A 19,124-nucleotide genomic window follows, 5' to 3' on the forward strand; every position below is an offset into this window, starting at 1 on the left:
AGTTCTCAGATGAAAAGATCAGTGAGAGAAGTCATGGAAGGTTTGAAGAGAATCAAAAGGTTTGTAAAAGCCACTGTGGTTAATAAGATAAAGTATTGATTAGTGAATGCCTTGTTGTAGGGATGACCCAGTTGGAATTTTGTAAAACAAATTTGTAGAGTGTGCCCATCATTATAGTTTCATGAATTTCTACAACTTGTCTCCGCAGCACATGAATAGGATCAAAAGAAGCCAAAATTGGCAGCAATATAAGATTGAAGCCTGCCAGACAAGATTAGCTACTGAATAGGGAACAAGGCATAAGAATAGAATACTGTAGAATTGAACTATTCCACCAAGGGATCAAATTGAAAAAGGAGGAGAGTATAGCTGGTATTAGGGTGATGGCATTGGGAAAAACCAAAGGATAGAGGGATTGGAGGTCACAGTGAGGACCAAGAATAGGATCAAGGGTTGTAAGGCAGGGGAAAATTTAGACTGATAAAAATTACAATCGCATAAAGGAATTTCAGAGTTTGTTTACTATGGACGTGGAATACTTATGTGTGATAGCAAGATCAAGGATATGACCAAATAGTTGAGATGGAGTAGAAGTCAAGGAAGATGAGGAAATTGAGGTACTGCAAAGTTAGTTGTGCTTTTTGTGGGTATGTCTATACTTAGGTTGAGGTCCCCTGATATAAAGATAAAAAATGGAGAAGAAAAACTGAGTGAGCTTGGCACTGAAATATTTGAGCAAGGAAGGATAGTGACCTGGAGATCAGTGGGTAATAGTTACCAGAATCTTAATTGGTGATCAATACAGACTGAATGAGACTCAAGGAAGGAGAGCTTACTAAGTAAAGGTGGTAGGGGAGAGTCTAGATGTTGCAGTAAGGAACAAGGAATCTTCTAACTCCCCAGCATGACAAATAAGTCAATGGATTTGAATGAAAGCATATCAGGTATCTATTCAGTGCCATACCAATTGAACTACCATATTTTATAGTCAGTATTCTTGAAAGAGTGCAGAAAATTTGAGAATAAACAACTTATATACATTGTATTTGTGACACAAGGTATTTGTTGGTTGGGAGGGAGAGACATTTGGTATTCTAAAGAAACATAAAATCCCAATCCCACACAAAAAAGTGGCTGGAATGTCAACACTTTAAAGAGTCAATTTTTTTCCTGTTTAGAGTTTCATTTTCCCAGTTACATGTAAAAACCATTTTAACATTCATTTTTAAAACTTTGAGTTCCAACTTCTCTACCTTCTTTTCTTCCCCCCCACCACCACTGAGAAGGGAAACAATTCATTATAAGTTATACATGTATAGTCATGGAAAACATTTCCATAATAGACATGTTGTGAAAGAAAACACAGACAAAAAACCTGAAGAAAATAAAGTAAAAAAGTATGCATCATTCTGTATTCAGACACCATCAATTATTTCTCTGGGCATGGATGACATTCTTCATCATAAGTCCTTCAGAGTTGCCTTGGATCATTGTATTGCTGAGAACAACTAAGTCACTCACAGCTGATCATCTTACAGTATTGTGGCTACTTTCTACATAGTACATATCACTTTGCACTAGCTCATCTAAGTCTTTCCAGGTTTTTCTGAGAGCATCCTGTTCATCATTTCTTATAGTACCATAGTATTCCATCATAATCACAAACCACAATTTGTTCAGCCATTCCCCAATTGATGGGCATCCCTCAATCTCCAATTCTTTGCCACCAGCAAAGAGCTGCTATAAATATTTTTGTAAAGAAGAAAACAATGCAACCAATATTAGAAGGAAACTAGAAAGCTGGGAAACAATCTTTACAGCTGTGAATGGCTTAGCTATTCTCAGCAATACGATGATCCAAGACAACCCTGAAGGACTTATGATGAAGAATGTTATCCTTGTCCAGAGAAAGAACTCATGGTGTCTGAATACAGAATGATGCATACTTTTTTTACTTTCTTTTTTTACTGTTACTTTCCACACAGTCTATTTCACTCTGCATCTGTTCATGTAGGTCTTTCCAGGTTTTTCTTAGAGCATCCTGCTCATCATTTCTTATAGCACAATAGTATTCCATCACAATCACGTACCACAACATGTTCAGCCATTCCCCAACCAATGGGCATCCCGTCAATTTCCAATTTTTTGCCATGAGAAAAGAGCTGCCATACAAATTTTTGTACACGTAGGTCCTTTTCCTTTTTTAAAATATCTTTTGGGATACAGACCTAGTGGTGGTATTGCTAGGTCAAGCAGTATGTATGGTTCTATAGCACTTTGGGTATAGTTATAAATTGCTCTACGGAATGGTTGAATCAGCTCACAACTCCACCAACAGTGCACCAATATCTCATTTTCCCCACATCCCCTCCAACAGCAGTCATCTTCCTTTTCTGTCCTATTAACCAATTTAATAGGTATGAGGTAGTACCTCAGATTTGTTTTAATTATATTTTGCCAATCAATAGTGAGATAGAGTATCATTTCATATGGCTATGGATAGCTTTGATTACTTCATCTGAAAACTGTTCATATGTTTTGATCACTTATCAATTGTAGAATGACTCATTTCTACAAGGTTGACTCAGTTCTCTATATGTGTGAGAAATGAGGGCTTTATCAGAGAAACTTGCTTCAAAATTCTTTCACAGTTACCATTGCTAACTATATTTCTCTCCATCCTATTCCCAACCTGTTTATTCTACTCTCTCCTTTCACCCTGTCCCTCTTCAAAAGTGTTTTGCTTCTGACCAACCCCTCCCCCAATCTGCCCTCCTTTTTATGACTACCCCTTTTCTTATTCCCCACCTTCTCTTATCCCGCTCTCCTCCTACTTTCCTGTAGGGTAAGACAGATTTCTATTCCCAATTGATTGTGTAAGCTATTCCCTCTTTGAGGCAATTCTGATGAGAGCAAGGTTCAATCAATCTACCCCACTTTCCCATTTTCCCCTCCATTGTAAAAGCTTTCCCTTGCCTCTTTTATGTGAGATAATTTAGCCCATTCTACCTTTCCCTTTCCCTTTCTCCCAGTACATTCCCCTCTCACCTCTTAATTTTATTTTTTTAGATATCACTTCTTCATATTCAACTCACATCTGTGCCCTCTGTCTATATATACTCATTCTAAATGCCCTAATAATGATAAAGTTCTGATGAGTTACAAGTATCAACTTCCCACGTAGGAATGTAAACAGTTTAATCTTAATAATTCCCTTGTGATTTCCCTTTACTGTTTACCTTTTTTTTAAATTTATTTAAAATATTTAGTTTTCAGCATTGATTTTCACAAGAGTTTGAATTACAAATTTTCTCCCCATTTCTACCCTCCCCGCCACTCCAAGATGGCGTATATTCTGGTTGCCCTGTTCCCCAGTCAGCGCTCCCCTCTGTCATCCCACTCCCCTCCCATCCCCTTTTCCCTTCCTTTCTTGTAGGGCAAGATAAATTTCTATGCCCCATTGCCTGTGTATCTTATTTTCTAGTTGCATGCCAAAACATTTTTGTTTGTTTTTGATCATCTGTTTTTAAAACTTTCAGTTCCAAATTCTCTCCCCTCTTCCCTTCCCACCCAACCTCCCTAAGAAGTCAAGCAATTCAACATAGGCCACATGTGTATCGTTATGTATAACCCTTCCACAATACTCATGTTGTGAAAGACTAACTATATTTTCCTCCTTCCCAACCCATCCCCCTTTATTTAATTTTCTCCCTTGACCCTGCCCCTTTTGAAAGTGTTTGTTTTTGACTACCTCAACCCCCATCTGCCCTCCCCTCCATCATCCCCCCCCATTTTTTTTATCTTCTTCCCTCTTCTTTCCTGTGGGGTAAGATTCCCAATTGGGTATGTATGGTATTCCCTCCTTAGGCCAAATCTGATGAGAGCAATGTTCACTCATTCCCCCCTCATCCTCCCTCTACCCTCCTCCCACAGAACTGCTTCCTCTTGCCACCTTTATGGGAGATAATCCATCCAATTCTATCTCTCCTTATCTCCCTCTCTCAGTATGTTCCTCTCTCATCCCTTAATTTGATTTTATTTCTTTTAGATATCTTCCCTTCATCTTCAACTCACCCTGTGTCCGCTCTTTCCCTTTCTCTCTCTCTCTCTCTCTCTCTCTCCCTCTCTCTGTATATATATATATATATATATATATATATAGATATATAGATATAGATATAGATATACACACATAGATATATACATACATACACATTCACCCATATATATACATAAACACATACGTATGCATATTCCCTTCAGCTACCCTAATACTGAGGTCTCATGAATCATACTTGTCATCTTTCCATGTAGGAATGTCAACAAAACAATTCACCTTTACTAAGTCCCTTGCAATTTCTTTTTCTTGTTCTTTTTCTTGATTACCTTTTCATGCTTCTCTTGATTCTTGTGTTTGAAAGTCAAATTTTTTATTCAGTTCTGGTCTTTTCACTGAGAAAGCTTGAAAGTCCTCTATTTTATTGAAAATCCATATTTTGCCTTGGAGCATGATACTCAGTTTTGCTGGGTAGGTGATTCTAGGTTTTAATCATAGCTCCATTGACCTCCAGAATATCGTATTCCGAGCCCTTCGATCTCTTAATGTAGAGGCTGCCAGATCTTGGGTTATTCTGATTGGGTTTCCACAATACTCAAATTGTTTCTTTCTGGCTGCTTGCAGTATTTTCTCCTCGATCTGGGAGCTCTGGAATTTGGCGACAATATTCCTGGGAGATTTCTTTTTGGGATCTATTTGAGGAGGCGATCGATGGATTCTTTCAATTTCTATTTTGCCCTGTGGCTCTAGAATATCAGGTCAGTTCTCCCTGATAATTTCTTGAAAGATGATATCTAGGCTCTTTTTTTGATCATGGCTTTCAGGTAGTGCAATAATTTTTAAATTATCTCTCCTGAACCTATTTTCCAGGTCAGTGGTTTTTCCAATGAGATATTTCACATTGTCTTCCATTTTTTCATTCCTTTGGTTCTGTTTTATAATATCTTGATTTCTCATAAAGTCACTAACTTCCACTTGCTCCAATCTACTTTTTAAGTAGTATTTTCTTCAGTGGTCTTTTGGACCTCCTTTTCCATTTGGCTAATTCTGCCTTTCAAGGCATTCTTCTCCTCATTGGCTTTTTGGAGCTCTTTTGCCATTTGAGTTAGTCTGTTTTTTAAGGTGTTGTTTTCTTCAGTGTATTTTTCAGTATTTTGGGGGGTCTCCTTTAGCAAGTCATTGACTTGTTTTTCATGGTATTCTCACATCCTTCTCATTTCTCTTCCCAATTTTTCCTCTACTTCTCTAACTTGCTTTTTCCAAATCCTTTTTGAGCTCTTCTATGGCCTGGGACCAATTCATATAATTCTTGAAGTCTTTGGATATAGGAGTTTTGATTTTGTTAGCTTCTTTTGAGTGTGTGTTTTGATCTCCTTTGGGGCTCTGCCCCACCAGCACTGCTCCTTCCCCAAGAACCCCCAACCCGAACTGGGCTTAGATCTTCAGCACGCTGTGCACTCCTGCTCTGATCCGCCACTTAATTCCTCCCACCAGGTGGGCCTGGAGCTGGAAGTAACAACAGCTGTAGCTGCCCCACCTCTGCTGCCCCCGGGGCTGGAAGCCAAACCTCGAACTCCTTCTACTCCCGCAGCTTTTCCCACTAACCTTCTCCGCAGTCTTTGGTGTTTGTGGGTTCAGAGGTCTGGTAACTGCCGCAGCTCACTGATTCAGGGCGCTAGGGCATGCTCTGCCTAGTTGCTGGTCTTGTTGGTCCACGCCACTCAGGCTGGGCTCTGCTCCACTCTGTTCCCAGCTCCCAGCTCCCAGCTCCCAGCTCCATGTGGGATAGACCTCACCGAGAGACCATCCACGCTGTCCTGGGCTGAAACCCTGCTTCCCTCTGCTGTTTTGTGGGTTCTGCCATTCTAGAATTGGTTCAGAGCCATTTTTTATAGGGTTTTGGCGGGACTCAGTACGGAGCTCACGCTAGTCCCTGCTTACCAGCCGCCATCTTGGCTCCGCCCCCTACTGTTTACCTTTGTGTGCTTCCCTTGCATCTCGCATGTGAAAATCAAATTTTCTATTCAGCTCTGGTCTTTTTTCAAGAATGTTTGAAAGTCCTCTATTTCATTGAATATCCATTGTTTTGCCCTGAATGATTATACACATTTTTAAGGAATTATTTTCTTCAGTGAATTTTTGTGCCTCTTTTTCCATCTGGCCAATTCTGCTTTTTAAGGCATTCTTCTTCTCGTTGAATTATTGTACCTATTTTTTACTCTTTGGCCTAGTCTGTTTTTTGAGGTTATTTTCTTCACTATTTTATTTTGTCTCCTTTACCAAGCTGTTGACACTTTTTTCATGATTTTCTTGTATCATTCTCATTTCTCTTTGCAATTTTTTCTCTACTTCTCTTATTTGATTTTCAAAATCCTTTTTGAGCTCTTCCATGACCTGAGACCAATTCATATCATTCTTGAAGTCTTTGGATATAGGAGCTTTGATTTTGTTAGCTTCTTTTGAGTGTGCGTTTTGATCTTCTTTGTCACTGTAGTAACTTAATATGGTCAGATTTTCTTTCTGTTGCTTATTCATTTCCCCAGGCTATTACTTGACTTTTAACTCTTTGTTCAAATAGAGCTCTGCTTCCAGGGTGGAGGTAAAATGTACCAAGCTTCAGGGATTTTGTGCAGCTGTTTTCAGAGATACTTCTAGGGATTTCCAAGGTGGTATGATCTAAGGAGAGGTGTGTTTCCTACTCTCCTGGCCTTTACTCTGGTCTGTGAGTGACCACAAGTGCTCCTTTCTGCCCCAGACCTCTGAGAAGGGTCCCCACTCCGCTGTGCCCACAAGTTCTGGTGCAAGTGCTCCTCCTCACCATGGGACTGCCACCCAGGACTGTGACCTGAATCTGAGTAGGAACAAAGCAACAGAGGCCTGCCCCTAGTTCCAGCAAAGAGACCCCTGTAATATCCTCCTAATCAGTTCTACCCCTGTATCGTCTGTGACGTGAGAACTCTGGAATCAGTTGCTGAAGCTGCTGATGTAGTGGCACCCAAGGCCTATTCCTGGTTTGCTATGGCTGGGACTTTGTTAGTATAGCCTATAATAGACTATATTCTTCTCACACCCTGATGCAATACACACTTCCCGCCAACCTTCCAAGTTTTCATGATCTAGAAAACTGTTACTCCATCCTTTTGTGCATTCTGCTGCTCCAGATTTGTTAACCTTCATTATTTAATGTTATTTGGTGGAGTTTGAGGGAGAACTCAGGTGAGTCCCTGCCTTGACTCTGCCATTTTGGCTCTTCCTCTAAGAACTAATGTTATAAAAAGCTAAGCCTTCTGACTGATGACTGTTTATATTACAAAAGTAGAATACTCTGCTTTTACTTGTTCATCATTTGTTCACCTTCACCATTTAGATGAACTTTCACATCATTATTTGCACTGAGTATCCTTGGAAAAGGTCATCATTGGGTCATATGTTTAGAATTTTTTTTTCAAAACTCAGTGGTTGACGTACTTTAACATCTTTCCAAAGTTCAAGGCATTGAATGTTTTATAATTACATATGTAAAGAAAGTAGTCAAAGCCACATTAATCTTTTACTGGCTAAAGTACTGGAAGTTTGACAAAATGAAAATGTATTTTGGAATTTGGGGAAAGTTCTTTACTATGTCTCAAATATCAGCAGTAATTAGATAAAATTAGGTTATTATCAAGAGTTTCCCAATAGGAGTGATAGGTGATGTTGGCAGCCAATATTTAAAGACATCACAATAGTATAGATGAAGTTCACAGACTTGGCTATTAGAAGCTAAGGGTAAGAACAAGCATTATCGTACAAATCTCTAAGAATGCAATGAGTATTAAGTGCCTACTATGTGACAATCATTATACTAAATGCTAGGGCTACAATTAATAAAAAGAATGATAGTTCTTGCCCTGAAGGAGCTTGCACTCTAATTGGGGTGTGGGGGAGACAATACATGGAAGAGAGGCAAGAAAGTGGTTGTGGAGATCCTTATGGCTTAACAGGTGCTATGTCATCTTGTTTTGTCAAGACAGATGCAAAGTGGGGTGATGCCAAAGTTAAGTTTCTGCCCTCTATAAAAGAAGGCATTGGGAGAAGTTTGGTATTCTTCCCTCCAGCCCTTCAATCAGAGGGGAGAAATAATTTGAACCAGATTGTCTCCTTTTTTAAATTGCATTCCTAAGACCATCTTGTGTCTATTCTACTAGCAAAGTTTGGCAACATCCTTTCTTATAAGACACTCCTTAATGAAACAATTTAAACCAAAAGGCCTAACATAACCCCAACCAGTGGCCATTCCTTTAAAAAAACATTTTTCCATATTAGTCATGTTTTGAAGGAAGGAAAAGAACTAAAGGAAAAAATAAAGAAAGTGTAAATAGAATGTTTTGATCTGCATTCAGACTCTATCAGTCCTTTCTCTGGATGTGGATAGCATTTTCTATCATGAATCTTTTGGTCTTATCTTCAGTCATTGTATTGCTGAGAAGAGCTCAGTCAATCATGGTTGATCATTGCACAATGTTGCACTACTATATAAAATATTCTTCTGATTCTGCTTATTTCACTTTGCATCAGAGCATGTAAGTCTTTCTAGATTTTTCTGAAATTTGCCTACTCATCATTTCTTGTAGCATAACAGTATTCCATTACATTCATATAGCACAACATGTTCAGCCAGCCATTCCTCAATTGATGGGCATCCCCTCAATTTCTAATTTTTTGCCACCACAAAAAGAACTGCTACAAATATTTTTTGCATACATGGGCCCTTTTTGCTTTTTATGATCTCTTTAGAACTAGTAGTGGATCAAAAGGTATACAAAAGGTATATTTGATTGTCCTCAGGGCATAGCTCCAAATTTCTCTCTACAACAGTTGGATCAGTGTACAATTTCACCAATAGTTTGCTAGTGTCCCAATTTTTCCACATTCCTGCCAACATTAATCATTTTTCTTTTCTGTCACATTAGTCAGTCTGATAGATGTGAGATGGTACCTCAGAGTTGTTTCAATTTGCATGTCTCTAACCAATAGTGATTTACAGCATTTTTCTTATGAATATACATAGCCATGATTTCTTCGAAAACTACATGTTCATACTTATCAGTTGGGTAATGGCTTGTCTTCCTGTGAATTTGGCTCAATTTTCTATATGTTTTAGAAATGAGGGCATTATCAGAGACACTTGATATAAAAATTGTTTCTCAGCTTTTTGCTTTCCTTCTAATCTTGGTTGCATTGGTTTTGTTTGTGCAAAATGTTTTAAATGTAATAAAATAAAAATTATCCATTTTATATCTTGTAATACTCTCTATCTCTTGTTTGGTCATAAATTCTTCCCTTCTCCATGATCTAACAGGTAAACTATTCCTTGCTCTCCTAATTTGCTTATGGTATCATTCTTTATATTGTGAAACCTTTCAGATTATTTGAACCCTTATAATATCTAAAGCCTCCAAACTGCTTTTGTTCTATGCTAAAAATCCCTTTTCCTGCCTCAGCAACTTCAAAGACCAAGAGTATCTTTATTGCCTGTGGTGACAGAAAGTCTGCAGCCAGAGCTGTGGGCTAGAAACATTTGCATCTCTAAGTGACCCTACATTGTCAACTACCTTGTACATAAGAACTACATTTCTTTGATATGGAAATCGTAAACTGCAGCTCTGAATTGTTTGTTTTTTTTTTTAATTTATTATATTTATTTAGTTTTCAGCATTGATTTTCACAAGAGTTTGAATTACAAATTTTCTCCCCTTTTCTACCCTACCCCCCACTCAAGATGGTGTATATTCTGGTTGCCCTGTTCCCCAGTCAGCCCTCCCTTCTGTCACCCCACTCCCCTCCCATCCCCTTTTTCCCTTCCTTTCTTGTAGAGCAAGATAAACTTCTATGCTCCATTGCCTGTGTATCTTATTTTCTTGTTGCATGCAAAAACTTTGTTTTTGTTTTTGAACATCTGTTTTTAAAACCTTGAGTTCCAAATTCTCTCCCCTTTTGCCTTCCCACCCGCCCTCCCTAAGAAGTCAAGCAATTCAACATAGGCCACATGCGTATCATTATGTATAACCCTTCCATAACTCATGTTAGGAAAGACTAATTATACTTTGCTTCTTCCTTACCTATCCCCCTTTATTGAATTCTCCCCCTTGACCCTGTCCCCCCTAGAAATGTCTGTTTTTGACTACCTCCTCCCCCATCTGCCCTCCCTTCAGTCATCCCTCTTTTTTTATCTTCTTCCTCCTTTTTTCCTGTGGGGTAAGATACCCAATTGAGTATGTATGGTATTCCCTTCTCAGGTCAAATCTGATGAGAACAAGATTCACTCATCCCCCCTCTCCTGCCTTCTCTTCTCTTCCTACAGAATTGCTTTTTCTTGCCACTTTTATGCAAGATAATTTACCCTATTCTATCTCTCCCTATCTCCCTGTCTCAATATATTCCTCTCTCATCTCTTAATTTGATTTTATTTCTTTAAGATATCTTCCCTTTATCTTCAACTCACCCCATGCCCTCTCTCTCTCTCTCTCTCTCTCTCTCTATATATATATATATATATATATATATATATATATGTGTGTGTGTGTGTGTGTGTGTGTGTATGTATATATACATATATATACACATACATACACACTCATATATATATAAACATATATATAATATATGTGTATATATATATGTATATATACATATATATTTATACACACACACATGCATATATATGCATATTCCCTTCAGCTACCCTAATACTGAGGTCTCATGAATCACACATATCATCTTTCCATGTAGGAACGTAAACAAAACAGTTCAACTTTAGTAAGTCCCTTGCCATTTCTTTTTCTTGTTCTTTTTCTTGATTACCTTTTCATGCTTCTCTTGATTCTTGTGTTTGAAAGTCAAATTTTCTATTCAACTCTGGTCTTTTCACTGAGAAAGCTTGAAAGTCCTCTATTTTATTGAAAATCCATATTTTGCCTTGGAGCATGATACTCAATTTTGCTGGGTAGGTGATTCTTGGTTTTAATCCTAGCTCCATTGACCTCTGGAATATCATATTCCAAGCCCTTCGATCTCTTAATGTAGAAGCTGCTAGATCTTGTATTATCCTGATTGTGTTTCCACAATACTCAAGTTGTTTCTTTCTGGCTGCTTGCAATATTTTCTCCTTCATCTGGGAGCTCTGGAATTTGGCGGCAATATTCCTAGGAGATTTCTTTTGGGGATCTATTTGAGGAGGCGATCGGTGGATTCTTTCAACTGCTATTTTGCCCTGTGGTTCTAGAATATCAGGGCAGTTCTCCTTGATAATTTCTCGAAAGATGATATCTAACCTTTTTTTGATCATGGCTTTCAGGTAGTCCAGTAATTTTTAAATTATCTCTCCTGAACCTATTTTCCAGGTCCGTGGTTTTTCCAATGAGATATTTCACATTGTCTTCCATTTTTTCATTCCTTTGGTTCTGTTTTATAATATCTTGATTTCTCAGAAAGTCACTAGCTTCCACTTGCTCCAATCTAATTTTTAAGGTAGTATTTTCTTCAGTGGTCTTTTGGACCTCCTTTTCCATTTGGCTAATTCTGCCTTTCAAGGCATTCTTCTCCTCATTGGCTTTTTGGAGCTCTTTTGCCATTTGAGTTAGTCTGTTTTTTAAGGTGTTGTTTTCTTCAGTATATTTTTCAGTATTTTTTAGAGGGTCTCCTTTAGCAAGTCATTGACTTGTTTTTCATGGTATTCTCACATCCTTCTCATTTCTCTTCCCAATTTTTCCTCTACTTCTCTAACTTGCTTTTCCAAATCCTTTTTGAGCTCTTCCATGGCCGGAGACCTGTTCATGTTTTTCTTGGCGGCTTTTGTTGTAGGCTCTTTGACTTTGTTGACTTCTTCTGGCTGTATGTTTTGGTCTTCTTTGTCACCAAAGAAAGATTCCAAAGTCTGTGACCGACTCTGGCTGCGTTTTCGCTGTCTGGCCATATTCCCAGCTAACTAACTTGACCATTGAGTTTTTCAGCTGGGTATGACTGCTTGTAGAGTTAAGAGAACTATGTTCCAAGCCTGGGGGGATGTGCCTGCTCTGCCACAACAACACTCCTCCTTCCCCAAGAACCCCCAACCCTGACGGGACTTAGATCTTCAGCAGGCTCTGCACTCCTGCTCTGATCAGCCACTTCATACCTCCCACCAGGTGGGCCTGGGGCTGGAAGCAACTGCGGCTGTAGTTCTGTAGCTACCCCACCTCCACTGCCCCCAGGGCAGTGGCTGAACCCGCGAACTCCTTCCACACCCGCAGCTTTTCCCACTAACTTTCTCTGTTGTCTTTGGTATTTGTGTGTTGAGAAATCTGGTATCTGCTGCAGGTCACTGATTCTGCGTGCTAGAGCACACTCTGCCTGGCTCCTGGTCTGGTTGGTCTGTGCCGCCCACACTGGGCTCTGCTCCACTTTGCTCCCCTCCGCTCCCAGCTCCGTGCGGGATAGACCTTACCCAGAGACCATCCAGGCTGTCCTGGGCTAGAGTCCTACTTCCCTCTGCTAATTTGTGGATTCTGCAGTTCTAGAATTGGTTCAGAGCCATTTTTTATAGGTTTTTGGAGGGACTTGGCAGGAAGCTCACTCTAGTCCCTGCTTTCCAGCCGCCTTCCTGGCTCCACCCCTTGCAGCTCTGAATTGTTACTTAAACCTCTCTTATCCAAGTTAATCAGAAGCTTGCTTCTGGTTCCATGATCAGGTATCGTCTAGCTCTAAGGGAATAAATCTGTACTAATTTTAATTTCACCTAGTCTGTTTGCCTCCTTTAACGAAGCTCTAGGATGGCAGTTATGGTTCCGTGAACTTCAGATGGAAATGGTGGACTAGGACAAAGAAGTGAAGCCCGACCTTGCAAATGCTCTGTAATTTTAGCCTTGACAAGGTGGGGGTAAGTTGTCCCCATCCCTAGCTTCCAAAAAGGACTCCCACAAATTTGGTCAAAGTCTGAAAGTCCCTTTAAACTAGCCCTTATTTTTCAATTTAGCTTTATCAGATTTATCGGCATAAAATTGGGTAAAATATTTCCTAATGATCACTTTATTTCCTCTTCATTGATAGTGAATTCACTCTTTTCTATTTTGTACTGGAAATATGGTTTCTTCATTCTTTTTCTCTATTAAAATTGCCAGTGGTCTATCTATTTTATTGCTTTTTTTCATAAAACCAACTTCTATTTTTATGTATTTCTCAATATTTTCTTATTTTCAATTTTATTAATCTTACCTTTTGTTTTTAGGATTTCCAATTTGATGTTTAATTGGGACTTCTTAATTTGTTCTTTTCTATTTTTTTGTTGCTGTTGCATGACCAATTCATTTATCTGCTCTTTCTCTATTTTATTGATGTAAGAATTTAGAGAAAGAAATTTCCCCCTAAGTACTGCTTTGACTGAACCCTACAAAGCTTGCTATGTTGTCTCATTGTTCTCATATTCTTTAATGAAATTATTGATTGTTTCTATGATCTGTTCTACATCCACTTATTCCTTAGGCTTAAATTATTTAGTTTCCAATTAATTTTTAATCTATCTTTCCACTACCCTTTATTAAATGTAATGCCAGCGGCTCTTCTTAAGAAGAAGGGTTAACCCTTTTTCTACATGTTAGCAAATGGGATATGCCCTAACTCCAGAGAAAAGTTTGAATTGAAGCTTTTTAAGGAATGAAGTAATTTTTTTTACAGGAACATTTTATGAAGTTCAAAAATAGAGTTCAAAACAAGGTATGGCTGAATTTTACAATATGGTTAACAATAACTTAAAATAATTAAATTGCATCAATACTTCTTTGACTTCAAAATAGGAATTATCTTAACAAATTGATTTTTAATTAAAAGTAGTGTTTTTAAAATTATCTACAGTTTTTCTTAATCCTCTTTATTTGGGCAGGTCTTCTTTGTACCCATGAACAGGTATTAAATTTCCATTTGCAGGTGAACTGCCCTATTTCAAGTGTGCTGAAATTTTACATATATATATATATATATTTATGTATGTATGTGTATATACATAGGTATATGTGAAGGAGTTGTGCCATGTGATAGGGATACAAAGAAAGGTGAAAACGTGATCCCTGACTTCAAAGGGACTCACATGCAAATGGGGGAAACCACATTCAAATAGCTTTGAATATATAACATGTATAGAGTATAAAGGGAATATTATCTTCGAAGCAAAGGAGTAGGGGTGTGTGTGGGTGAGGTGAACTGGGAAAAGTTTTCATAGGAAATGGGCTATATAACTTAAGTCTCAAAAGAAATCAGGACAGCTGGTTCAGAGATGAAGAGGGCAAACATTCCAGGCATGGAGGACAGCCATAATTCAAACAAAGTGCAGTAAAGTCATGAAAAACATTTTTCTTCGTGTGTTAAACAAAGTGTTTTGTGACCCATCAATTAAAATTATTATTTAATTGGCTCACTTGTTAATTAATGAAAGGATGCAAATTAAAATACTCTATCAATAAATTCTTTGCACTCACATTATTTGGACATTGTTTAACTCTAAATATTTGTAACTTAATGCTTTCTGTGAAAATGAGAAGTAGGCATGTACATTAGCTTGTATGTGTGTGTGTGTGTGTGTGCATGTATAGAATTTAATTTGTCATTGATATATTTGAAAATGGCATCCCTTACACTCAACCACTGAGATAACCATTCAATATGTCCTTATTAAGTTCTTATTTCCTCCAACTGCTCATGAATCTCTAGGTATCCTTTACTTCCTCATCAATGTCACTCCTGTAGATAATCTAACTACTCTTTTTTCATTTCTTTCCACAGAACTCAAACTAAACTTTCTTGGTCCTTTTTCAAAATCTTCTACTAAATCTCTTCCATTCTTGTTTATCATATTCCCAACCCATTATGTAGTTTCATATCAATCCATCACGTTTTCATCTCTTTAAATGTCACATCTTGCAAGGAGTCAGATGGACTGGTGAAAAGGTGGTGAAATTAGCAAAAACAACAGAAAAATTGCTCATCTTCCTTGCCTGCTAACAATGTAAACCTAGAGAGTATAAAAATTACTTGTGTTTTGCATTAAATCCAGACAAGACAACAAAAAATAAAGATAGGAGCATTACTTATATGATTAATAATCACCAGTCCATGATGATGAATGGTGATTTACCCAATCATCATCTTAGTGAAATGCCAGGAGATAATTTGGGAAATTCAATAAAAGTTCAGGTACAGTTCTAGAACAAACTCCTAATTTAAAAAAGTTTCCCCACTAAAAATTGCAATGAAAATAACGTAGATATTAATGATGAATGAATACAATGAACAGTTTTACATTTGCCTTTTATTACTACAGGAAATAATTATTTCACTTTAACAAGGATCGAGAGTTAGCAGAACATCTTCTCGTACAGTTTCTTTGCTACAGAAATCGTACCTGCAGAAAAAAATGGAATATTAACTATAATTATCTTATTACCTTCATACATATTCACATATTTAGAGCTATCTCCAGCATTTTTATATGTCTCTTAAGCATTTATATTTTTACTCTAGTAATGTGAGGAAGTTATGTCTCCTTTATTCGACTATTAGCCCTAGTATCATAGGAATTAAAGCTGGGAGGGACAGTAGGATATAAGCTATGCTGAGGTCAGGGACTACGCCTTTATACATCAAACGTATTTAATAAATGCTTGCTTGATTGGTTTGAATCTATTCTAAACCTCTCATGTTACTGCTACTACTACTGCTTCTATTACAACTACCTAACACTTATATAGCACTTACTATGTTCCAGGAACTGTGCTAAGCACTTAACAATAACCTCATTTGACCCTCACAACAACCTTGGGAGGTAAGTGACTGTTATTATCTTTATTGTACAGAAGAGGAATCTTAAACAGAGGTTGAGAGACTTGCCCAGGGTCACATAGCTTGTAAAATAAAGCCAGATTTGACCTCATGTCTTCCTGACTATAGGTGCACTGTGTCACCTAGCTGCCTGCTATGAGCAGTAAGGCCCTGAGATTCGGTAGCTCCTTTAATGTCACACATGTAACTAAGATTTTACATCCTTCAAAGCATTTAATTGAGAGACTTCATTATAGTAGGTACTCAAGAAATGCCTTTTTTTACAGCATCTTAAAGTGTACATATAGATGATTGGGTTGGTTAAGGTTGTAAACTTCCCTTGTACTCTATCTGGGAGGAAAGTAAAATGTACAGAGAACAGTTCTGGAATCAAACACTGTTGTGAGAAGGGGAGAAGGTATTGGATGTTTCACAAGAGCTGATTTTTAAGTTTTGCCTCAACTATGTCCAGCTAAGGACCTTCCAAGTAACTTCAAGAAGTACAAGACCCAAAGGACTGGGAATAGACTTTGTCTATGTATTTTAAAATATTGCCAACTATTTAATATGGCATTTGCAAAACAAATTTGGCCACAAAACTTACAGGCTTTAAAGATACTGACAGGACCCATACTCAATCAATCAAAAATGTATTTAGCACCTATTGTATGCCAGGCACTATGCTGGGTGCTGGTCAAAGAAATCTAGTGGTACAGAATACCTCCAGAATAAAGGAATGCCAAGGAAATTTTAAAGAAAAAGTGAAAATAAGTCTAGTTTTGCATGGAAAAAATGCCTCAGGTAATAAGTGGTTTTGATACATAATTTTTACTTAATATTCTAGAGAGGAAAATATTGCTAGCCTCAAAATACTTTCATAGAACCCTTATGCACCTTGGGTGCTGAACACCAGGATTCCATGGAACATCATTTGGGAAACTGAATTTGAGCAAAATGCTGCATATTCCTTGAAGCTCCTGCTTTGTGAGAACAGTTAGCATGCTCAATTCAATTTAACAATTAAATCAGCATTTATTAAACACCTACTATATATTATATGCAAGGCCCTTTACTAAGTACTGGGCATACAAAGATAAGAAAAAAAATTAAGAAACTTTTATTCATTCTTGTATTCTTTTCTAGCGACTTATCCAGCATTTTATGGGCACTTAGTAAATATTTGCTAAATGTTAAGTAAATATATGAAGCATCACAAGAAACCAGCCCAGAGTAAAATATTCCTTTCCTCCTGTTGTGTTTTTTTTTTTAGTTTAGATTTCTCATATTTTAGCTCACTAGCAGTACTTGAACTATACTAGATATTTCCAAAAATGTATGCATTACTGTTATCTTGGCCCAAACAAGATGCAGGAAGAAACTGGTACTTGACCATTAAATGATTTTCCAAATTAGTAATCAGGCATTTACCCCACAACATTATTTCAGTCATGGTCATTTTGCAGTTAACATTAATGAATTACAATCAAATTCTAAGATAACATGGCACAACGGTACTATAATATTATTCAGTCAAAAGGGTCCTTAATTGTATTTACTACATTGCTCTGCAGAACTAACTGCCATCTATGATGCCATTTCTCTTAACTTTGTGTTTTTCTAGAACCAATTAAATGTTTATTCCTTGTATGACATTGTAAGTTCATTCATCTCTCTGAACCTCAGTTTTCACATCTGTACAATAAGAGACTTGGATTAGGTGATTTCTAAGGTTCTTCCTCTCTCTAAATTCTGTGATTCTATACTCCTTTGAAGTATATTAGGTAGAGACATATGTAAATAATTGGAATTTCACAATGGTAGAATCTAAAGTGTCAAACTCTTTCTTTTTCATGGACTTTTATCGGATAACCCAACACATCTTTGAAAGTCCAATTTTTCTAAGGTAAACTATCGTCCCATGAAATATTTTACAAATAAGCTAGAGATAATAGGAGAAGGCTACTGGGACAAGTCTATCTCAAGGTAGGTTTTCTGGGTGAGCATACTACAAATATATCTCTTTAATATTTCTTATCTCTCTTGGTTCACAATAAAACATACTTACTTTTCTCCATCTGAAGTTTCCACAGTGATCATTGATGCTCCTACTGTGGGCCGGGTTAGATTAATGATGTTGTTGTTCCAAAGAAATTTAACCCTTTGAAGGTTTCCAACATTGAAATCTGAATCAAACTCATTAGAATGTGTATAACCTGATTGTAGGCTCCCCCTTGGAATAGAAGTAAATAACAAATTCAAGTAGGAATCTCTACATCCATCTTTGCTTATAAAATCTATACCTGATACATATTTTTCTAATTAAATTGTGTTTCCAATGCATTAAACAAAGGCAAAAAGAGACACAACATAGTTGTGATTTATGCCTCATAGTATTGTAACATGTTTTAGTCACAACTTTCCCCTACAATTTAATAAGTGATGACCTCATTGAATCTCTTTCCTCCCTTTGTTGTGTTAGCAGAATAATTTTTTACTATCTGTACACACCTGGTGAGAAGAACAAGAAAAAAATCATTTTACAAGATAAAAATAAATGATTTGCACAGTAAGTAGCAATGCATCAAAGTCAGAAACCAAACTCTGAAGTCAATTTCAGTGTGCAAAATTCAAAAGAAAGTCCAGCCATTAGCTTCATAAAATACATATTCTAGTACTAAGTCAATTTTCACAATAATTAAAAATATAAAGAATAATTTGGGTAAAACAGTTTATATGCAGAAATAATTCCAACATGTAAGATATTTGATAATATTGAACTCACTTGTAAATCTGATATTGCCTTCTGTTTCCATTACTTCCAAACAAAGAAACTACTACTGTTCCAGTAGTAGAAGCCCCCGACAATGTGACAGCTGCCTTATACCTCCAACCTATAGAGGAAGATAGAAACAGAAATATGAAAAAATAAATATATTAAATGGATAAATATAAACATATAAGTAGAAATATAGAGATTTCAGTAAAACACAATTTAGACAGCAGTTATGTATAATATATGATAATTTAATTGTAGAATGCATGATTCTTATTGGATACAAAGTTTTAAGTAATTCCTTTATTTGCGAATGTTCACTTCTTACTAATAAAATGAATTCAAACTGAAGTCAAGTTACTTTTCTAACTAAGTGATTTAGACACTGAGTATTTCTTCATAATATTTGCCACTTCTGTTTGGCAATCCTTTTCTGTTACAGAATTTTTGTGTCTAGGATATAATTTG

Source organism: Trichosurus vulpecula, chromosome 8 (genome assembly GCF_011100635.1).
Source record: "Trichosurus vulpecula isolate mTriVul1 chromosome 8, mTriVul1.pri, whole genome shotgun sequence".
NCBI lineage: Eukaryota > Metazoa > Chordata > Mammalia > Diprotodontia > Phalangeridae > Trichosurus > Trichosurus vulpecula.